Genomic DNA, 24,768 nt, shown 5'->3' with positions numbered 1-24,768 from the left:
ATTCAAAAGTAAAATTCAATATACTGACTTGGCAGAAAATCCTAGGAAATTTTGGTCTTATGTCAAAGCGCTGTTGTTGTTGTTGTGGTCTTCACTCCTGAGACTGGTTTGATGCAGCTCTCCATGCTACCCTATCCTGTGCAAGCTTCTTCATCTCCCAGTACTTACTGCAACCTACATCATCCTGAATTTGCTTAGTGTATTCATCTCTTGGTCTCCCCCTACGATTTTTACCCTCCATGCTGCCCTCCAATGACAAATTTGAGATCCCTTGATGCCTCAGAACATGTCCTACGTACCGGTCCCTTCTTTTTGTCAAGTTGTGCCACAAACTCCTCCTCACCCCAATTCTGTTCAATATCTCCTCATTAGTTATGTGATCTACCCACCTAATCTTTAGCATTCTTCTGTAGCACCACATATCGAAAGCTTCTCTTCTTTTCCAAACTATTTATCGTCCATGTTTCACTTCCATACATGGCTACACTCCATTCAAATACTTTCAGAATCTACTTCCTCACACTTAAATCTATACTCGATGTTAACCAATTTCTCTTCTTCAGAAACGCTTTCCTTGCCATTGCCAGTATACATTTTATATCTGCTCTACTTCGACCATCATCAGTTATTTTGCTTCCAAAATAGAAAAACTTCTTTACTACGTTAAGTGTCTCACTTCCTAATCTAAATCCCTCAGCATCGCCCGACTTAATTCGACTACATTCCATTATCCTCGTTTTGCTTTTGTTGATGTTCGTCTTATATCCTCCTTTCAAGACACTGTCCATTCCGTTCAACTGCTCTTCCAAGTCCTTTGCTATCTCTGATAGAATTACAATGTCATCGGTGAAACTAAAAGTTTTATCTCTTCTCCATGGATTTTAATGCCTACTCCGAATTTTTCTTTTGTTTCCTTTACTGCTTGCTCAATATACAGATTGAATAACATCGAAGAGAGGCTACAGCCCTGTCTCACTCCCTTCCCAACCAGCGCTTCCCTTTCATGTCCCTCGACTCTTATAACTGCCATCTGGTTTCTGTACAAATTGTAAATAACCTTTCCTCCCTGTATTTTACCTCTGCCACCCTTATAATTTGAAAGAGAGTATTCCAGTCAACATTGTCAAAAGCTTTCTCTAAGTCTACAAATGCTAGAAACGTAGGTTTGCCTTTCCTTAATATTTCTTCTAAGATAAGTCGTAAGGTCAGTATTGCCTCACATGTTCCAATATTTCTACGGAATCCAAACTGATCTTCCCCGAGGTCGGTTTCTACCAGTTTTTCCATTCGTCTGTAAAGAATTCGCGTTAGTATTTTGCAGCTGTGACTTATTAAACAGATAGTTCGGTAGTTTTCACATCTGTCAACATCTGCTTTCTTTGGGATTGGAATTATTATATTCTTCTTGAAGTCTGAGGGTACTTCGCCTACATCATACATCTTGCTCACCAGATGGTAGAGTTTTGTCAGGACTCGCTCTCTCAAGGCCGTCAGTAGTTCTAATGGAATGTTGTCTACTCCCGGGGCCTTGTTTCGACTCAGGTCTTTCAGTGTTCTGTCAAACTCTTCACGCAGTATCGTATCTCCCATTTCATCTTCATCAACATCCTCTTCCATTTCCATAATATTGTCCTCAAGCACTTCGCCCTTGTATAGACCCTCTATATACTCGTTACACCTTTCTGCTTTCCCTTCTTTGCTTAGAACTGTGTTTCCATCTGAGCTCTTGATATTCATACAAGTGGTTCTCTTTTCTCCAAAGGTTCTTTAATTTTCCTGTAGGCAGGAGACAGACTAAAGGCCGAAATACTAAAAGTCTTTTTCCAATGCTGTTTCACAGAGGAAAACTGCACTGTAGTTCCTTCTGTAGTTGTCGCACAGATGATAAAATGGTAAATACCTAAACAGATGACCGAGGTATAGAAAATGAATTAAAACCGCTCAAACGAGGAAAGGCCGCTGGACCTGATGGGATACCAGTTCGATTTTACACAGATTACGCGAAGGAACTTGCCCCCATTTTTGCAGAGGTGTACCGTAGGTCTCTAGAAGAGCGTACCGTTCCAAAAGATTGGAAAAACGCACAGGTCATCCCCGTTTTCAAGAAGGGACGTCGAACAGATGTGCAGAACTATAGACCTATATCTCTAACGTCGATCAGCTGTAGAATTTTGGAACACGCATTGTGTTCGAGTATTATGACTTTTCTGGAGACTAGGAATCTACTCTGTAGGAATCAGCATGGGTTTCCGAAAAGACGATCGTGTGAAACCCAGCTTGTGCTATTCGTCCACGAGGCTCAGACACGGGTTCCCAGGTAGATGCCGTGTTTCTTGACTTCCGCAAGTGGTTTGATGCAGTTCCTCACAGTCGTTTAAGGAACAAAGTAAGAGCATATGGACTATCAGACCAATTGTGAGATTGGATTGAAGAGTTCCTAGATAACAGAACGCAGCATGTCATTCTCAATGGAGAGAAGTCTTTCGAAATAAGAGTGATTTCAGGTGTGCCGCAGGGGAGTGTCATAGTACCGTTGCTATTCACAATATACATAAATGACCTTGTGGATAACATCGGAAGTTCACTGAGGCTTTTTGCGGATGTTGCTGTAGCATATCGAGAGGTTGTAACAATGGAAAATTGTACTGAAATACAGGAGGATCTGCAACGAATTGACGCATGGTGCAGGGAATGTCGACTGAATCTCAATGTAGACAAGTGTAATGTGCTGCGAATACATAGAAAGCAAGATACTTTATCATTTAGCTACAATATAGCAGGTCAGCAACTGGAAGCAGTTAATTCCATAAATTATCTGGGAGTGGTCATTACGAGTGATTTAAAATGGAATGACCATAAAAAATTAATCGTCGGTAAAGCAGATGCCAGTCTGAGATTCATTGGAAGAATCCTAAGGATATGCAGTACGAAATCGAAGTAGGTTACAGTACACTGCTTGAATTTTCTCACCTGTGTTAGATCGTTACCAGATAGGGTTGATAGGAGAGATAGAGAAGATCCAACGGAGAGCAACACGCTTCGTTGCAGGATCATTTAGTAATCGCGAAAGCGTTGCTGAAATAGATAAACTCTAGTGGGAGACTGCAAGAGTGACGCTCAGTAGCTCGGTATGGGCTTTTGTTGAAGTTTCAAGAACATACCTTCACCGAGGAGTCAAGCTGCATATTACTCCCTTCTACGTATATCTCGCGTGAGGATAAAATCAGAGAGATTAGAGCCCACAAGAGGCTTACCGACAATCTTTCCTTCCACGAACAATAAGAAATTGGAATAGAAGGAAGAACCGATAGAGGTCCTCAAAGTACCCTCCGCCACACACCGTCAGGGGGCTTGCCGAGTGTGGATGTAGAAGTAGATGTAGAAACGAGCAGAGTCTTCCTGAAAACGTATGCCTGTCGTGATTTGCGTAATACTTTAAACATCCAATCTAGTGAGAGATACAGAACTCCTTTGTACGTCGACGCTTCGAGCTGCAGACAAACAGGCAGGTCCCATTTGGCAGTTAGCGTGCGTAAGATGAGACGTCACTGTGTAGCAAGAACAAATTGTGTAGGTGCTAATGTTTTAAATATCGCAGAATTTACACTTGTACTACAAAAATGAAGGTTTGAGGGGGAGCCTAATCGTCGCCTTATACACGTTCGTCGTAGGAAGCTCGCACGCTAACAACTTGACTACCGGCGAAGATTTCTCGGGCTTCCAGCCGGGTGGCGGTGTCTTCAAACTGCGACGTTTCGACGAGTGACATACTCATCATCTTCTGGCGAAGATGATGAGTATGTCACTCGTCAGAAGATGATGAGTATGTCACTCGTTGAAACGTCGCAGTTTGAAGACACCGCCACCCGGCTGGAAGCCCGAGAACTCTTCGCCAGCTGTATACGCCGGGAAAGCATACATTCACATTAAACTTGACTGCCATTAACTCTAATGTCTATCACCTACGCACAGATATATCTGTTACATAATAAACACATAAAGTTTCTCTTGCGATTTTCTCAGAATTGACAGAGTAGTGCACCTTACTACTTCCACATTATGTTGTTTTAATGGCCTACTGGAGGTGTGCCAAGTTTGAAGTAAATCAGTTATCCCAACGTCACGGTCTCACCTTGTCAGTAAAACTGAGCGCAATTGCAATACTCGGCCGCAATCGTGCCTGTAAATTATGGTAATTACAAGGACATTTATGCAACATTATTGTAATTGTAATGACAGTTGTTGCCCTTTAATTACGGTGTAAATAAGTCAAAGAAGTTGCGAATTGAGCGGTTAGCTTACATAAGAACGGTAAGGCAAGTGGCCAGTTTGTTTACTTAATAAGAACTTTGAAGTCTTCGTCACGAAACTGGTACACCGAGACGTCTGTTTGCTGGATGATAACTTTTTATAAATAGATGATGGTCGTGGTATTTAATCTCTGCGTTCAGCAAGTTAGAATGTTCGTTACTTTCATGTCATCGTCAGCTTTCCTTTAAATGGTCAAGAGGTGAGGTTTCCAGGTTAGCTTTTGTTTGAGTGTTGGTCCAAAACATCTTAGTGTTTTAGGTAGTCGGATTGGACTAGCGTAGATTGTTAGATAAAGGTCGGTGCGCAACATTTTACACCAGTATTATCGGACTTTCTGTTAAGTAAAAATCGTAAGTACAGGGAGAATTATGCACGTATTAAAACAATAAATGGTATTTTACGCTGAAAAACAAACATTGTTTATTAATGCTCGAATATAGTCCCTACATTAGATCAAAATCGCTACAGACCAATTTTCTACGACTCCCAGACAGATGCCACTATTTGTCTGGCTCTAAATCACGCTAGATAGTTTAGCTTGCACAGAGTATTTTGGGCTACTTTTCCAACCTGTGGGTGTTTTATAAAAGTGTGCTGGCAAGGGCTACTGCCAAGACTCCATTCCCTCGTGATGAAACTAAAAAAGAACAGAGGCACGTTCTATCCAGCGACTTGCATTTCCGATTCAACCGCACGTTGTCGTTGAGAATTGTGCGTAGGGAAAAGACCAGGAAAACAAAGCCAGCTAATATGAATCGAAACACTTGCTGCCCGTACAGTGTTTGTGATGATTCGGAGCAGCACTCTTAATTAATGGGTTAACAGTATTGTAATTTTTCAAAAAAAAAAAAAAAAAAAAACAAGTGTTTGTGAAACTTTATGGGACTTAACTGCTAAGATCATCAATGCCTAAGCTTACACACTACTTAATCTAAATTATCCTAAGGACAAACACACACACCCATGCCCGAGGGAGGACTCGAACCTCCGCCGGGACCAGCCGCACAGTCCATGACTGCAGCGCCTGAGACCGCTCGGCTAATCCCGCGCGGCTGTAATTTTTCAGAAATTCTCATATCGTCATACAATACCTAGATTGGTTATGGAGTGTAATGTAACAAGTCTCAAATACGCGATGAAATAAGACCTACGGATTGGTAAACGTAACACCAGATGAGAGTATAGTGCGAGTGTTGCTGCCTTTAGTTTTCGTCAAATTATCAGTCGATAAGAAAGAGAGCGTCTAGTGTATTCAGGTCTAATGGATGGGAGCAGATTGACGGGTTTAGATTCACTTTTTCAGCGTTTCATCGAGCTCATGACATGTTGCGCACCCTGTCTGTGATACAAACGCAGCCAATTAGACCTCCAGTAACTGAAATGCCAAGCGGGGTGGAAACCGTAATTTAGCCTGGCAGTCAAATAATCGGATTTACGGCCGATGAATGAAAATTAGGTCTCTGATGCCAAACAAAACGCGATGGCACAATTGAATGCGTAACAGTCATTCCAAACACGTGCGGCTAATCAGGTCGCATGAGCCAGTTGCAAGGAACGAAGTGAAACATTAACATTTTTCTGTATTAATAAGAAGTGTCGCGTTTGAGAGGGCATATTTCAGTGGTATGGGTCTGCAGAATACACTGTTGTTAAGTTCTCACGCATGTACAGGGTGTCCCGTTTATCTTGACCACCCTAAATAACTGTTTGTACAGATGAAAACTGCAAAATGTTTCAAGCAAATGTTTTTTATCCGTCAGGGGCACATCAAACAGCATGATTGCCTTCGTTGTAGCTTTGTTTCTTAAAGATATGAACAGTGGTATGACTTTTTTAAATGGCACCCTGCATTTTTATGTGGTAGTTCACTTCCTCTCTTAAAGACTTATTCAAAAATGTATCACTGAAACACAACTTTACTAATTACATAACACAACATTCACTTTGAGCCCGGGATCACAAACTCGTCCACTTGCTGGAGTTGTCAGAAAACAAATGAAAACCAAGTTAAGACATAACACAAAATTGAATTTCACTCTCCTGTACCACTGACCAGGAGTAGAGCATTCAAAGGTGCTCAATGCGATGACCCTGGACACCGATACACTGGTGCACTCATTGAATCAGAGAATTATTCATTGCTCCCAGTGTTGCCTACTGAAGAGAATTACAAGCAAGCACAATACATTCCTGCATGCCCTCTGGAGTTGTTGGAATAACGCGATAGACCACGTCTTTAATGCATCCCCAAAGAAAAAAACAACAAAAATCAAAAACAGAGTATTTAAATCAGGAGACCTAGCTAGCCAAGTAACTCTTCCTCCTAGACCAATCCATCTGGCAGGATTTCTTCGGTTCAGAACACGACGTACACGCAAGGCATTATGTGCTGGACATCCATCGTGTTGATACCACATAAACATTCTGGTTCTTAGCGGCACTTCATCCAGAAGAGGAAGAATTAGTCCGAGGAAGTTGGCATATGCAGTGCCGTTTAGACTACCATTGATGAAATAAGGGCCAATAATTGTAGTACCAAGCATCCCACACCAAACGTTGACTCTCCGCTGACGCTGATGTTCCACCTGTCTAAACAATCGTGGGTTGTCGCTGGACCAATAATACATGTTCCTTGCCTTAAACTATCGTTTGTTTGAGAAGGAACATTCATCGGTAAATAGAACATTGGAGAAGAAGTTCGGGTTCCGAGGAATTGCTGCTGTGCCCTCTGACAGAATCCTACGCGATCCTGGAAATCATTCCCATGTGACTCTTGATGTAGGTGTACATGGTAAGGATGGAACATGTGACGTGTAAGAATACGATGTGTACTGGTTTTAAGAATGCCAATCTCGTGTTCAAGCTGTCGTGTGCTCACACGTGGATTCATAGTAACGGAAGCGAGAACAGTAACTTGGGCACCTTCGTCTGTGCGAGTGCTACGACTATTGCGTTGTCGTGGGTTGAAACTTCCCTTTTCCTGAAGCGTCGCCACAAGACGAGAAAACATCCGTCGGGTAGATGCGTTCTTGTCAGGGTATGTGCGTTCTTATGTGTACAGTTCTGCTGTCTGAGTAGCATTTCGCCTATGTTCAACAAAAACAATAAAAGAAACGTTAAGTCGATGCAGTTTCTAGGAAGGACAGCCTTTAATCTATGCCTACTCTACAAAACAGTATTTAAAAGGACTAAACTGCTGTACTAAATGTATCCGTGCATAAGAAAACAGTATTGCAATTACTGTTCCGCTAACTTACATTACCCATAGATGAGTAGCATTTCTACCTTCTTTTCGTTGGTGTACATTCTACTGACACAACTTTTCCACTGACGACGGTTGACGGAATGACGGGTGTGCATTGTACTTAAGTTTACATTTTTCCTCTGTCAACGTCAGCACGTAGATGTGTTCCATAACTCAAAGTACCTGCACTATGCACTGGGAGTGTCAATGTCAATGATGTTGTTGTTGTTGTGGTCTTCAGTCCTGAGACTGGTTTGATGCAGCTCTCCATGCTACTCTATCCTGTGCAAGCTTTTTCATCTCCCAGTACCTACTGCAACCTACATCCTTCTGAATCTGCTTAGTGTATTCATCTCTTGGTCTCCCTCTACGATTTTTACCCTCCACGCTGCCCTCCAATACTAAACTGGTGATCCCTTGATGCCTCAGAACATGTCCTACCAACCGATCCCTTCTTCTGGTCAAGTTGTGCCACAAACTTCTCTTCTCCCCAATCCTATTCAATACTTCCTCATTAGTTATGTGATCTACCCATCTAATCTTCAGCATTCTTCTGTAGCACCACATTTCGAAAGCTTCTATTCTCTTCTTGTCCAAACTATTTATCGTCCATGTTTCACTTCCATACATGGCTACACTCCATACGAATACTTTCAGAAATGACTTCCTGACACTTAAATCAATACTGGATGCTAACAAATTTCTCTTCTTCAGAAACGCTTTCCTTGCCATTGTCAGCCTACATTTTATATCCTCTCTACTTCGACCATCATCAGTTATTTTGCTCCCCAAATAGCAAAACTCCTTTACTACTTTAAGTGCCTCATTTCCTAATCTAATTTCCTCAGCATCACCTGACTTAATTAGACTACATTCCATTATCCTTGTTTTGCTTTTGTTGATGTTCATCTTATATCCTCCTTTCATGTCAATGATGTGCTACGTAATTAATAACGCTGTGTTTCAGTGAATTGGTCGTTAGGATAGGAAATGAATTACCGAACTAAAAAAACAAAAACAAAAGAAATTAAGCCGCGCGGAGTAGCCGCGCGGTTAGAGGCGCCAAGTCATTGTCTGCGCCGCTCCTCCCGCCGGAGGTTGGAGTCCTCCCTCGGGCATGGGTGTGTGAGTTGTTCTTAGCGTAAGTTGGTATAAGTACTGTGTAAGTCTAGGGACTGATGACCTCAGCAGTTTGGTCCCTTAGGAATTCACACGCATTTGAAAATTTGAATAAAACATTCAGGGTGCCATTTAAAAAAGTCGTAGCGCGTGTAAAAAAAAACAAAGCTACAATTGCAGCGTAAGCGCCTCAGGATATTAAGTCTCTACCTATCTTCTTTATTTAATGGTTGTAATATACTCTCTTTGGACAACGGCCTTGCAGCAGTGGATACACCGGTTCCCGTGAGATCATCGAAGTTAAGCACTGTCGGGCGTGGCCGGCGCTTGGATGGGTGACCATCCAGCCGCATTGCGCTGTTGCTATTTTTCGGGGTGCACTCAGCCTCGTGATGCCAATTGAGGAGCTACTCGACCGAATAGTAGCGGCTGCGGTCAAAGAAAACCATCATAACAACCGGGAGAGCGGTGTGCTGACCACACGGCCCTCCTATCCGCATCCTCACCTGAGGATGACACGGCGGTCGGATGGTCCCGGTGGGCCACTTGTGGCCTGAAGACGGAGTGCATATACTCTCTTTGACTTTCTATTTCTCTGTTTTTCCACATTTACCAAAAAGAACCTAACTCCTGTTTTCAATAAAAACCTACATTTTCATCTGTATTCAGCAAGCCGCGTGACGCTGTATAGGGAAGCTGCCAGAGAACTGGCCATTGTCACCCCCTCCATTTCCGATACTATTTGCGCGTGAAGAACAATTGTTCGCTAACCTTCGAGTTAGCCGGAACGTCTCTGATATTATCTTCATCTTCTTTTTCACAAGATGTACACGAGGGAAAAAATAAAACGTGCCTATAGAATAATTCGACCTTAAAACACACAAATCAGCTTACATCGTCTCCCCCACTAACAAATGATGTAAATTTGGTTGCCTATTTTAAGGTGCATGAAACATTTTATAGACCAGTTTTACTTTTTCAACGCTGAATAAGTGGCTGGAAAAGCAGTGTTAACATGAAACAACACTGTGATGTCCGACACTTCTCCTGTACCTTGTGCCAATTATGCTGTATGAGAATCTCTGTGACCCTGTCGCGCTTACTTGGAGAACCTGTGACGAAACGCACTGTTCTTCTTTGCATCCGCAATTTTCTCAATTACTCCTGGTGCAGGTCAAAGACTAAGGACGATTTCTTATGTGTTGGTCGAGCGAGGATTTTCTCATTGAATCCTAGTTTGGCATCTGCCATTCTCACAATTAGTTCTAAGTTGTTAGCACTTTAAATTTCTCTGTATGCATAGTATCCTGATATTTAATGGATGTGATTGTTCTCAGTGATACTAGACATTCATATAAATATAGACCCTTTTTCCGCCTATTTATGCGTGGTACGTTACATTTGTTTATACTGAAGGTCAGCTCCAAATCATAACTCCAAGAGTAGCTCCTCTACTGGTCATTTCAGACTTTGCTTTAATTTTCAGCGTTATCCCGGTATATACTAAAACAGAATAGCCCCGCGAAGCTTCCAAAGCAATCCGTCGACTCATTTATATATATTGTGAACAGCAATTCTCGTTTGAAAGCTCCTTGTGGTTCGCCCGAAACTACTTTAACGTCAGCAGATCTCTCTCCTCTTAAAAATTAAAAATCCGTCACAAAACTGGTCTGATATTCCGCACACTTGTATTTTATTAGCTGTCGAAGAGGAGATGTATCGAATGCCTTCTGAAAGTCATGGAATACTGTATTACCTGGGATGCCAATTTTCACTACCTACTCCGACCTCTGTTTCACACAATTTTGCATTTTTTCGGAATCCTGTTATTCCTACACAGAAGATTTCCAGTCTCCACTGACGGCATGTAAAAGTGTCCCAGATTTCTGCAACAGATTGACGTCTGTGTTATTGTGTCTTGTAATTGTGTGCATCTGTTGTATGACCTACGCAGTACTCCATTTTCTTGGATGTCTTCACTCCTCGACCAACGTACCCTAGACTGCTGCTTAAAGAGTAGCAAATACTTTCTTATGTTATATGCAGAATCGTATAGGTATCCCTCAGATACATTGCCCTTTCTTCTGATGGCAAGTTTTTATCATTTCTCCAGCAGTCACTGATTTGGATGTTATGATTGTCTCGTTATCACAGCTCCTCCAGATCATAGCTGCCAGCCATGAATAATGGCGTTGACTAGAGAGAGGCACTTGCGAGCTCTAGGACACAAATAGCCGTACTTCAGATGCCACTACATCGAAGATATATCTGTGCAGAGGATAGACAAATACTATAAGGTTACTTAAGAGGGGGATCAGGCTTTTCAGAATTACAGCGGCAACAGTTTGGATGACTGACTGATTTAGAATTGCTACATTAGACAACATGGTCATGCTGTGTTGGTAATGCGAATGGGTGAAATCATGAGGAAGCTTCAGTCGTTATTTTTCCCAATAGCATGCTTAATAATAATAATGGAATCCTCTTGGGTAAAATAGCGCGCCGGGCACGTTCTACTAAGCAGAGTGCAGCCATAAGGAAAAATATTCGTTTTTTAGAAGACAAGTTGAAGTAAGGCAAACCACATTATAGCGCTTGTGGGTTTAGGGAATGTTTTCGAGAATATTGAACAGACTACACTCTTTGAAATTATGAAGGTACCATTGCAAAAGTACAGTAACGCAAAAGTGATCTACAATTTTTACATAAACCAGACTGCAATTATGTGACTCGAAGCCAAGCAATAGTTGGAGTCAGACAGGGTAGTAAGCTATCCCAGTGTTATTCAGTCTGTACATTGAACAAATGGAAAAATGAGAAGAACGGAAGGGAAATAAATGTACATCCTGAAGAAATAAAAACTTGAGATTTACAGATGTTATTCTCTAAGACAGGAAACAGCTTTGGAGGCGGTACTAATAGGAGAAACTTACCTTTCCTATTTTATAACGAAATGATAAGCAACCAGTTGCACATAAGAAATAAAATTCCTTAACCTGTTTCGGGAACTTAGTGCTCTTCTTCAGAAGGTTATGCCTGTTGCATTATTTGCGTTTTTTCAAAGAAGGGCAGTAACTGACCAAAACCGGTGAAGAAATTAAATTTCTTGTATGCAACTAGTTGCTTATTATTCCATTATGTAATACTACAGTTTCTGAAGATGAACAAAATACCTTCCTATTTTAGCAACAAAGTAATTGATAATGGCTGAATTAGAGGGGATATAAAATGCACATCTGCAATAGCAAGGAAAGCTCTTCTGAAAAACAGAAATCTCTTAACATAAAACATAAATTTCAGTGTTAGGAAGTCTTTTCTGGCGTTATTTCTGTAGTGTATAGCACTGTATGGAAGTGTAACGTGGACGATAAACAGTTCAGACAAAAAATGAAAAGAATGAAAACTTTTGAAAAGTGATGCTACAGAAAAATGTTGAAGGTTAGATGGCAACAGATAATAAATAACGAGGGGATCTGAATTTGATTTGAGTAAATAAGAATTATTAAAGGAATGGATAAGCTGATAGGACCCCTTATTCGGTATCAAATTATATCAATTTGGTAAAGGAGAGAAGTGGGAGAGTGTGTCAAAAATGTAAAGGATGATCATAGCTCGAATACAGTAAACTGCTTCAAATAAATATTAGCTGCGTTAACCATCATAGTTGAAGAGATTTACGCAGAGGGGTGTAGAGCTACAGCATGCAAGTCTTCGCACTGACGACAACGGCGACAGCAATGGTCGCTCTCGGTACAGCTGAAATTTATAAAATGTGTCATTTATTATTCAGGTATAGTTATTGTTCACCACCAAATTATTTCCCTCTGAGGTACATACATGCTTTTTGTTACATGTAATGCTATAACAAGACTGTATGCTACATCAATTTGGTTTAGTCGCTGCACTAGTAACTCTAGGGAGTCTTCACAGTCTTAATTTATAATTCGGAAAGAAAAATAACTTTTTCATGTAATTTAATTCTAAGATAATTCTCTAGTTACTAGTATTTAAGTACACCATCAAAATTGTTATTGAAATTAGTGTTCGAAAGAGAAAACCCTGGGTATATCCCTTCATTGAATATTATGTCATCTCTTCCTTTCTTCCCCCGTATTTATTAGGATTTCTGACAGCCATTAAGAAGTAGTGGGTAGTCACCCTCATCTGTAACTAATCATCATTTATTTCAATAAATTTTGGCAAAATTAATTTTCAAAATATGTTAAAGTAACATGCATTAAAGTACGTTCGTTCCTCTGTGAGTTGTTTTGCTGGAAAGATATTGTCACTACACGCATATCGCTTTCTAAATCCCTTTCCGCCGAATTGCTTCATCTAGTCATGTTGCTATGGTTTCTGAATCGGTCTTGTACGCAGCGCTCAAGAGGCTAATATACCAGTAATTTATAAATTTGTGTTACTGGCATTTTTTAATAAAAGCGTTCCATTTACTGTCTTCACAGGCTTAGAATTTCACAAGTGTGTAGTTATTGTTTTTCGTAGGAAGCAAATACTTTTGACATTAGGGTATGGATTTTATATCTCCATCAATGACAGAGGCGGGTGCCTTAAGAAAACACCATCTCTGACACCTCATATGGAGCTTACCATCGGTAACATTAAGTACCCTCCAATCTACGTTTACTGCGAATATGGGGACCCAAGGCCATATCAGAAACATAGCATGGCCGACGAAAGTCTATATTTGCAATCTCTCCAAAACTGAAACTGCAATAAGGAATCACATTACAAGAATCCATACTCTCCAACCCAGCAGCAGCGGTAGTACTACCAGTCCTTACAACAGCAAGAGTAAACCAACTGTTATCGTGACTAAAATGGTTCAAATGGCTCTGAGCACTATGGGACTTAACATCTATGGTCATCAGTCCCCTAGAACTTAGAACTACTTAAACCTAACTAACCTAAGGACATCACACAACACCCAGTCATCACGAGGCAGAGTAAATCCCTGACCCCGCCGGGAATCGAACCCGGGAACCCGGGCTCGGAAAGCGAGAACGCTACCGCACGACCACGAGCTGCGGACATATCGTGACTAAAAGTATCATCATTGCTAATACAGTAGAGTCCCGTTAATCTGAACTAATTGACACCGGACCTTGTTCGGATTACCGATTTATTCGGATTAGCCGGAATTGCGGTGACGAATTTCCAGAATGAAGTATATGAAATAGTTACACCATGGTTACAAATGGGAACAACTGTGGGAACATCGGCTCACTCTCACTCCCTGCCATTGTTGTGCATTGTTGAGACCTTTGTAGTCTGAGGTCAGTGCGCTGCCATTTGGCTCAGAGAGCGCTTAGTTATGTCAGTTATCGATCGCTGGCAAGTGTAACAACTATATTGTATTCGTTCAGGTGTAGTGGTGTACGTATTTCGTCATTAGTAAACGAAAACATACAACGTTAATTCTCGAAGAAAAACTGAATACTTTGAAGCGGACAGACAATGGTGGGAATGTATCTAAACTTTCAACGGAACTGGATGTGTGCAAAGCAAACATTTGTGTTTGGTAGAAGAACCGAGTGAAGCTTGAACAGTCCTGTGCAACGTCTTCGGGAGAAACACTCGAAATTCGGCAGACTTTGAAACAGTCCCAGTACGATAAAGTGGATGAAGCTCTTTTCCTTTGGTTTACGCAGGAAAGAGAAAGGGGAACTCCTTTGAGTGGAGCACTGGTTCAGAAGAAGGCTGTTTACCTGAACAAGGTAATGAATGGTGATGAGTCTTTTAGTGCTAGTACGGGTTGGTTGGACAGATTTAAAAAACGTCATGGAATCCGTCAGCTAACAATTACTGGAGAGAAGCTTTATTCTGACCATGATGCAGCGAAGTGGATGAGTTTGAAAAAATGATAAGAGGGAGAGTATTCTCCCAACTAATTTATAACGCTGACGATACTGGCCTTAATTTTAGGGCATTGCCAACAAATGGCCTGGCATCAAAAGCAGAAGACCATGCTCCTGGTTTTCATATGTGAAAAGACCTTTAATGTTGATCGCCAAATCTGCTAGGCTCAGAGCTTTTAAAAGCTGTAACATAAAGTCCGTGCCCGTATATTATAGCAACCAGAAAAAAGCATGGATGGATGGTAAGCTGTTCAAAGAATGGTTTCACAGCCAGTTTGTTCCATCTGTTCGACGGTTTTCTAAGGAAAATCATCTGTCTCCCTGTGCAATCCTTTTGACTGATAACACGCCATCTCATCCCAGCACTTGATGTGATGGAAAATTTGTGGCGAGGTTTTTGCCGCCGAATGTTACACCACTTCTACAGCTTATAGTCCAGGGTGTACTGCAAACATTAAAACTGATTTACAGAAAACAATTTTTAAGGATGCTGATCCATGATGATGGTATTCCTTTAGTGGACAAAATAAAAAAGACCGATGTGAGGGATGTTGTTTATTGGGCCGCCGAGACATGCCAGAATATTTCAGAAAATACTCTGAGAAAATCGTGAAGAAAACTGTGGACAGCTCTTGAATTCTAGGACAACCTAGTTGAAAATGAAGAGGAAAATGTACTGCAGATGGTACAGAAAACCCCTGAATGTGAAGGTAGTGAAGGAGACGAAGATGAGTGAATGGCAGCAGATAGGGCTTGTGTGGAGAACCTCACTGTCACCGATTTAGTTGCTGCTGTGACGGAAGCGGCAATGAGCCTGAAAGCGACAGAGGAGAGCTGGTGCCACAAAGTGATGCAGCAGAAGCCCTTGACCTCGCGCTACGTTATTTGGAGCAACAACCCACTGCTACACCTGCTGATTTGATGTTTATGAGACGATGGTGCAACTATGCGTCATATAACAGACTGTCTTCTTTACGTCAAAACACAATGACTGAGTTTTTGTCATCTAAAAAGCAGGGATAAAATTTCCGCTGTATTTTAGTAAGTTTGACAACTTTCCGACCATTGTTATGCATTGTTTAAACCTAATGCCTTCTTGCCAACTTTTTCTAATACGTGTTTGCTGTACTGTGTAAATTAAAATAGTGTGTATGTACAGCAGTTTACCGCACAGTTTTCCACACTTAGACTAATATTTTTCATGTTCGGATTAACCGAACGTTCGGATTACCGTGGTTCGGATTAGCAGGACTCTGCTACACCAAAAATAAAATTACACCTTATATATACTCAAGGTTCGTCAAGCAGATTGGTAGAAAAAAAGCCTTTCAGTTTATTTTTAATGACACCAACTCCAGTGCCTCTCTTCTCTTCAATATTTGAAATTGTCTGAAATGCAGCAGCGCGATGACGCACAAGTCGACGACGCCCGTAGTACGGCATATCTGAGTAGCCCGTTCAGTGTAATTGCCTGCGTAGCAGGCCGGTACGATAGAGACTGGTAATGACAGTCATATCACTAGTCACATTTTTATGTAGGTCTCGGACGTTACGTATATAGAAGATTCTTCTCTTCTGACAATTTCACGCCAACAAAAACGCATTATCCTCTGGTACAGTTCATTTAGTTTACTTGAAATTTTATATATTTATTCGCCCTCTAAATGAAATATTTACATTTTATACACAATCTGCACAGGGCAGCAAACACTTTCATATTAATTTGCCAATGATCCACTTCGACTGACATCACATAATTAACCATGTCACTGTCAGTCAAAGACTCATTTATGACCCTCTGTTTGGTATAAATAAAATCACTGCAGTTATACCCTTGCTGCTGTGCCTTTCTACCTTAATTAATTTATCAGTTAATTGCATGTTTCTGAATGACGTGCCACGGAAATAAAATACAGGTGTTTCAGAGAAGATGTATTTCAGTTGTTGTGTTGCGGTCCTGTCGAAGCCTATTTCAAACCTTTCAGTGCTATTCTATATACGATTGTCAGTTTTGTTATTTTTATGGTAATCTAAATTAGCGCTCTGCCAGTGAAATACTAGCTGCTGGTTGGATAGTTTATTATACCGAACCCGCAACTGCATACACAATGTGCACAAATCTTAGTTTGACAGTTCTTTTTAGGTGACCGAAATGTAAATGCTGTTTTCTTTGTTTATAAATATGGCATAGCAGTCACATGAAATTTCCTTCAGTTATGTTCTTACACGACATGGTTCGCAGTTTGTCTAATTTAATGAAAGATAATTCCCTTGCAGCTGCATCTTTTATTTTGATATTTATCTCATACATTTACAAACGGTCTCAAGAAAGATCTATGTCATCTTCTGATACGTATGCAGTAGGAAGCACACATGTGACCTAAATTCTATTCATCATGCACCTGCAGGTAGTGGTCGAGTATACGCCAATTCACATGTTGTTGTTGTCTTCACTGTTAATACTGTTTTTATGGTTCAAAATGGTTGGTTCAAATGGCTCTGAGCACTATGGGACTCAACTGCTGAGGTCATTAGTCCCCTAGAACTTAGAACTAGTTAAACCTAACCAACCTAAGGACAGCACAAACATCCATGCCCGAAGCAGGATTCAAACCTGCGACCGTAGCGGTGTTGCGGTTCCAGACTGCAGTGCCTTTAACCGCACGGCCACTTCGGCGGCTGTTTTTATGCACCTACCGTGTATAAACCTACGGCGGCAACAGCTACTTAAAACTACTTACAGCATTGACACTTGACCTAAATTTCTTCATTTTTTACCACAAGCACTTTCTTCTATTACAAAATTGAAGAGTTCTAGATGCCTCAGACTGTGGCCTATTAACCAATCTGTCGCATTAATCGACATATGGCACAAATTCGTTTATTCCTCATTTAGATTAATTATCACTTCATTACTTATTTTACGTACCGCTATATTTCAAAGGTTTCTGTCCTCTTCTCGCTTGAACTAATTATCGCCAAAGCTTCGCTTTCATATAAGGCTACACTCCATGCATTCACGTACAGAAAAATTTCGAACACTTCAACTTACATTCAGTACTACAAAATTTTCCTTTCACAGGAACGCTTTGCCTGTTCTTGCCTTCTACATTCTGTGCTCTACTTCGGCCACAGTCAATTAATTTGCTGCTAGGACTGCAAAATTCATCGACTACTTTTCTTATCTAATTCCATCATAATTATCCTTGTTTCACTTTTGTTGACGTTCAACTTATAACCTCTTTACTTCTTTTCAAGACACAAATCATTTTAATCAGCTGATTTACCGTGTCGACAGCCGTCTCTGGCGTAGTTACAATGTTATCGGCTAACCTCGTTTTTGTTTCTTTTCCGTGAACTTTAATTCCTTTTCCAAATCTCTTTTTGATTTCTTTTAGTGACTGCTTAATGTAGGCACACACGTCATCGGGGAAAGGCTACAATCCTAACTTAATTCTTTCTCAACTACTGCCTCTTTTATGTCTTTCGACTCTTATAACTACGATGTGAAGTCTGTACAAATTCTAGATAACTTTTCGCTCACTTTATTGCAAGTCCACTGCCTTCGGAATTTCAGAGAGTGTAGTCAAGTGAATATTATCGAATAATTTACTAAAATATATAAATTTCATAAACGTAACTTCGTTTCAGTCTATCCTCTGTAATACACTCCACGAAATTGAAATAAGAACACCGTGAATTCATTGTCCCAGGAAGGGGAAACTTTATTGACACATTCCTGGGGTCAGATACATCACATGATCACACTGACAGAACCACAGGCACATAGACACAGGCAAGAAAGCATGCACAATGTCGGCACTAGTACAGTGTATATCCACCTTTCGCAGCAATGCAGGCTGCTATTCTCCCATGGAGACGATGGTAGAGATGCTGGATGTAGTCCTGTGGAACGGCTTGCCATGCCATGTCCACCTGGCGCCTCAGTTGGACCAGCGTTCGTGCTGGACGTGCAGACCGCGTGAGACGACGCTTCATCCAGTCCCAAACATGCTCAATGGGGGACAGATCCGGAGATCTTGCTGGCCAGGGTAATTGACTTACACCTTCTAGAGCACGTTGGGTGGCACGGGATACATGCGGACGTGCATTGTCCTGTTGGAACAGCAAGTTCCCTTGCCGGTCTAGGAATGGTAGAACGATGGGTTCGATGACGGTTTGGATGTACCGTGCACTATTCAATGTCCCCTCGACGATCACCAGTGGTGTACGGCCAGTGTAGGAGATCGCTCCCCACACCATGATGCCGGGTGTTGGCCCTGTGTGCCTCGGTCGTATGCAGTCCTGATTGTGGCGCTCACCTGCACGGCGCCAAACACGCATACGACCATCTTTGGCCCAAGGCAGAAGCGACTCTCATCGCTGAAGACGACACGTCTCCATTCGTCCCTCCATTCACGCCTGTCGCGACACCACTGGAGGCGGGCTGCACGATGTTGGGGCGTGAGCGGAAGACGGCCTAACGGTGTGCGGGACCGTAGCCCAGCTTCATGGAGACGGTTGCGAATGGTCCTCGCCGATACCCCAGGAGCAACAGTGACCCTAATTTGCTGGGAAGTGGCCGTGCGGTCCCCTACGGCACTGCGTAGGATCCTACGGTCTTGGCGTGCATCCGTGCGTCGCTGCGGTCCGGTCCCAGGTCGACGGGCACGTGCACCTTCCGCCGACCACTGGTGACAACATCGATGTACTGTGGAGACCTCACGCCCCACGTGTTGAGCAATTCGGCGGTACGTCCAGCCGGCCTCCCGCATGCCCACTATACGCCCTCGCTCAAAGTACGTCAACTGCACATACGGTTCACGTCCACGCTGTCGCGGCATGCTACCAGTGTTAAAGACTGCGATGGGGCTCCGTATGCCACGGCAAACTGGCTGACACTGACGGCGGCGGTGCACAAATGCTGCGCAGCTAGCGCCATTCGACGGCCAACACCGCGGTTCCTGGTGTGTCCGCTGTGCCGTGCGTGTGATCATTGCTTGTACAGTCCTCTCGCAGTGTCCGGAGCAAGTATGGTGGGTCTGACACACCGGTGTCAATGTGTTCTTTTTTCCATTTCCAGGAGTGTACTTCTCGGGATAAGTATTGCCTCACGTGTTCCTACATTTCTCCGGAACCCATGCTCATCGTCCTCGGGTTTGGCTTCCACCAATTTCTCAATTCTGCTCTAAATAATTCGCGTCAATGTACTGCAAAGAGAGCATGCTAAACTGTAGGTTCGGTAACATTCATACGAGTCAGGGATCACTACATGCTTCTTGGAGTCTAAAAGTATTTTGCATGTTCGATGTACGAGGTGTGGCTAGAAAAAAACCGGACTAGTACTGGTGAAACAATAAAACGAATGCAATAAGGCTGAAAGTCGCGTGGCCTGTCACGTGACTCTCGCTCCGCCTACTGCTCGAGTTTCATCTGCCTCCTGCACTCAGTCTGCCCGTGACTCTGTTTTAAGTAGTTGACGTTTTGTCTGTGCGTCGGAAAATGTTGAGTGTACAGAAAGAACAGCGTGTTAACATCAAATTTTGTTTCAAACTAGGAAAATCTGCAAGTGAAAGGTTTGTAATGTTACAACAGGTATACGGCGATGATTGTTTATCGCGAACACAAGTGTTTGAGTGGTTTAAACGATTTAAAGATGGCCGCGAAGACACCAGTGATGACACTCGCACTGGCAGACCATTGTCAGCAGAAACTGATGCAAACATTGAAAAAATCGGTAAACTTGTTCGACAGGATCGCCGTTTAACAATCAGAGCAGCGTCTGAGTTAACAGGAGTTGACAAGGAAAGTGGTAGGCAGGTTCTTCATGAAAGTTTCAACATGAACAAAGTGTGTTCAAAAATGGTTCCAAAGTGTCTCACAATTGAACAGAAGGAACGCCGAAGAATGATTTGTTCTGACATCCTGGAAAACATTGAAAGTGATCCCACCTTCTTACAAAATCGATGCATTGGAAAACTCCTGGTTCTCCACGACAAAAGAAAGCACGAATGTCAAAATCGAAATTCAAGGCAATGATGATTGTTTTTTTTTTTTGACATCAAAGGGATTGTGCACATTGATTGGGTACCAGAGGGACAAACAGTGAATCAGCATTACTACATTAGCGTCCTGGCTACTCTACGTGAGCAAGTACGGAGAAAACGGAACGATTTGTGGAGAAAAAAGTCATGGATCCTTCACCAAGACAATGCCCCAGCTCACAGTGCGTTGTCAGTGAAGACGTTTTTGGCAAAACACAACATTCCCATCTTAGATCATCCACCCTACTCACCTGATTTGGCCCCCTGTGACTTTTTTCTTTTCCCTAAAGTCAAGTCAGCTTTGAAAGGAACTATATTTGAGACTGTTGAAGCAGTAAAAGAAAAAGCGACGGAAGTAATGTATGGACTTATCGAAAATGATCTGCAGCATTGCTATGAACAGTGGAAAATTCGTATGGAGCGGTGTAGAGACCGAGGAGGAGAGTACATTGAAGGAGATAACATGAAATTGTAAATAATTGTAAATAAATGTTTTTTCCAGCATCAGTCCGGTTTTTTTCTAGCCGCACCTCGTATCTTGCATGCAAGATAGAACGATTCTGTCACTCCACACTCTTCCAATGATAATGACTACGAAATGTCGTCTACTGAAAGGGACTTGTTTCTACTGAAATCTTTCAGAGTTCTGTAAAATCCTTCTCGCAGTATCATTTAATCCGTCTCAACGACAGTTGTGTGATTTGCATAAAACCCTTTGAACTGTGTTAAATCCCACTTATTGTATGTCCCTATGTCAGTATATCTCAACCGAATTTTTAATTATTTGTTATTTACATCCCCACCTCTTGCCGCTTTCTCAGCTCACGAATAAGCTGTATATTTTTCCCTTCACGAAGAAGGGTAATCCCACTATTTGCTTCATTATCTTCGTGTATTCATATATTGTACCCATTATGACAACTAGTTTCTATTTCAGTTTGCAATTTGTATTGCCTTTGTTCATATTCAGGTGGAAGCTCTACCAGTCTACTAGTCATGCTATAATTATGCTTTTATCCTTTTGATTGTGGTTTGAATTAGTGGGAATAATGGAATCAGTAGTAGTAGGTTTTCTAAATTCAGCAGATGCAACTTTATCTCTCATATTCGAAATGATCATGCCTACGAAATGTATTTTATGTTGATTCTTTTTTCATTGTTATTTGCTTTTTAACAGCATGCATCGTCTGAGTTAGTCGTGTTTCAGGAGAGTGGCGTATAGTGCGCAATGTCTACAATACACACCATCTAGAAAAAAACATTGATACTGCACAACCGCCGGCCGCCGTGGTCTAGCGGTTCTAGGCGCTCAGTCCGGAACAGGGTCCCGATCGTGTTGGAACATAGCTTCGACATTAGGGAACAAACATTGTACCATGGGACTAAGTAGACCAGCCAAAATGGTCACATGCGACCTTGCAAAGCCACCATAGATCCCATGGAATACCGCGATATGGCTGTCAAAATCATCATCGAACTCCCGCTTTCACTCTTGGGGAGTAATCTCGGTCAGAAGTTGGAAATAGTGTGAAAAGACACGCGCCTGATCAAATGAGTTTCCTTCATTGCTGCATAGTCCAGGTTTTATGGCTTTGGAGCTACGATTTCCTGTCCAGGGCATTTGCATCACTGATGACTGTTTTTAAATTCAAGACCGCACTGCAAGTCCCTGATTATGGAGTTCCCTTCGTGTTGTTTTGGTGTTGACAGTGTTCGTGAGTGCGACATTCCATTCTGCAGTAGCTTTTCAGTTACCGCCCAGTTATTTTGCGTCACAGTGCTAATGTCTGCCCATCACGATAACTCAGCACAAATTTTCGTCTGTGTTGTGACTTAGCGGATGTCGATTTCCAATTTTTCTGTACGTGGTATAGATCTTCGATACAGTGCCTCTTTGAAACACCAAAGTCTTTCGCCTCATGCATACGGAAGCACCCACCATGCGAGTCCAGCCAATTTGCCACCGTTCGAATTCACTTGGCTCCGACCTAACGCACACACAAGTACACAGAACACTGTTCTGACCAGGACTTTCCACTTCAAACGTATTGACGATATTGCCGAAAACAACAGCGCCACCAGGAAACATGACTAGCATCGACATTTATGTTCAAGAATGTTTTTTTTCTGGATGTTTCACATTTTTGTCTAATCTGTGTAACATCGTACAGGTACATACCATCGGCGGGAATGTAACCGAAGAGAGTTGCAATTCTCTGTCACTGGTAGAACGGTAATCAGAATGCACTAATATGGTCTCTGCTTTGCGTTTTTACCACGGCTGTCAGTTTGTGTAACGGGCTGAAAATCGTCAGATAATGAGTGAGATGCCGCGAAATAATGTGAGACAGCATTATCAGCTCCTCGCCGAGTATGAAAATGACCTCGTTGTGGTCACCATTTCGCCTACTGGTCGATGAAAGAAGGAAGGAAGATTAGGGCTTAACGTCCCATACACAACGAGGTCATTAGAGACTGCGTTGGTTGGTTGGTTGGTTTGAAATTTAAAGGGACTGAACAACGTAACAGACCAAGTTCGGTTTGGTTAAGGATGTTGGAGGAAATAGGTTGTGCACTTTCAAAGGAAATATCCCGAAATTTATCGTAAGGGCTCGTCTAACCGTGCAACATCTAGATGCGGACAGGATAGGTGCAATATAATGTACGTGATCAGCTGTGTTCACATGGATCTTCTGGTGGGGGAACGTTCATTTAAGCAAGCTGTTCGACCAAGTGCCCATTTTCCTTCATACGAGGTGCATTCAAGTTCTAAGGCCTCCGATTTTTTTGTTCTGGACTGGAAAGAGATAGAAACTTGCGCATTGTTTTAAAATGAGGTCGCGTTCATTGTCAATAAGTCCCAGAGATGGCAGCACCGTACGGCAGATGGAATTTTACCGCCAGTGGCGAGAATGAGAACTGTTTTAAATACTTAAAATGGCGACGTTTTCCTTACTTGAACAGCATGCAATCATTCGTTTTCTGAATTTGCGTGGTGTGAAACCAATTGAAATTCATCTACAGTTGAAGGAGACATTTGGTGATGGAGTTATGGATGTGTCGAAAGTGCGTTCGTGGGTGCGACAGTTTAATGAAGGCAGAACATCGTGTGACAACAAACCGAAACAACCTCGGGCTCGCACAAGCCGGTCTGACGACATGATCGAGAAAGTGGAGAGAATTGTTTTGGGGGATCGCCGAATGACTGTTGAACAGATCGCCTCCAGAGTTGGCATTTCTGTGGGTTCTGTGCACACAATCCTGCATGACGACCTGAAAATGCGAAAAGTGTCATCCAGGTGGGTGTCAGGAATGCTGACAGACGACCACAGGGCTGCCTGTGTGGCATGTTGCCAAGCAATGTTGACGCGCAACGACAGCATGAATGGGACTCTCTTTTCGTCGGTTGTGACAATGGATGAGACTTGGATGCCATTTTTCAATCCAGAAACAAAGCGCCAGTCAGCTCAATGGAAGCACACAGATTCACCGCCACCAAAAAAATTTCGGGTAACCGCCAGAGCTGAAAAAACGATGGTGTCCATGTTCTGGGACAGCGAGGGCGTAATCCTTACCATTGCGTTCCAAAGGGCACTACGGTAACAGGTGCATCTTACGAAAATGTTTTGAAGAACAAATTCCTTCCTGCACTGCAACAAAAACGTCTGGGAAGGGCTGCGCGTGTGCTGTTTCACCAAGACGCCGCACATGCACATCGTGCTAACGTTACGCAACGTTTCTTCATGATAACAACTTTGAAGTGATTCCTCATGCTCCCTACTCACCTGACCTGGCTCCTAGTGACTTTTGGCTTTTTCCAACAATGAAAGACACTCTCCGTGGCCGCACATTCACCAGCCGTGCTGCTATTGTCTCAGCATTTTCCAGTGGTCAAAACAGACTCCTAAAGAAGCCTTCGCCGCTGCCATGGAATCATGGCGTCAGCGTTGTGAAAAATGTGTACGTCTGCAGGGCGATTACGTCGAGAAGTAACGCCAGTTTCATCGGTTTCGGGTGAGTAGTTAATTAGAAAAAAGAATCGGAAGCCTTAGAACTTGAATGCACCTCGTACATAACTAAAAGCGCTTTCTAAACATATAGACTAGATGCAAAGCTTCTGGTGTCACGAAGCGACAACCATTCCCGATGCACAGTTCGCAATAATTTCCGATTA

Source organism: Schistocerca piceifrons, chromosome 3 (assembly GCF_021461385.2).
Source record: "Schistocerca piceifrons isolate TAMUIC-IGC-003096 chromosome 3, iqSchPice1.1, whole genome shotgun sequence".
Taxonomy (NCBI): domain Eukaryota; kingdom Metazoa; phylum Arthropoda; class Insecta; order Orthoptera; family Acrididae; genus Schistocerca; species Schistocerca piceifrons.
This window is presented reverse-complemented; position numbering follows the sequence as displayed.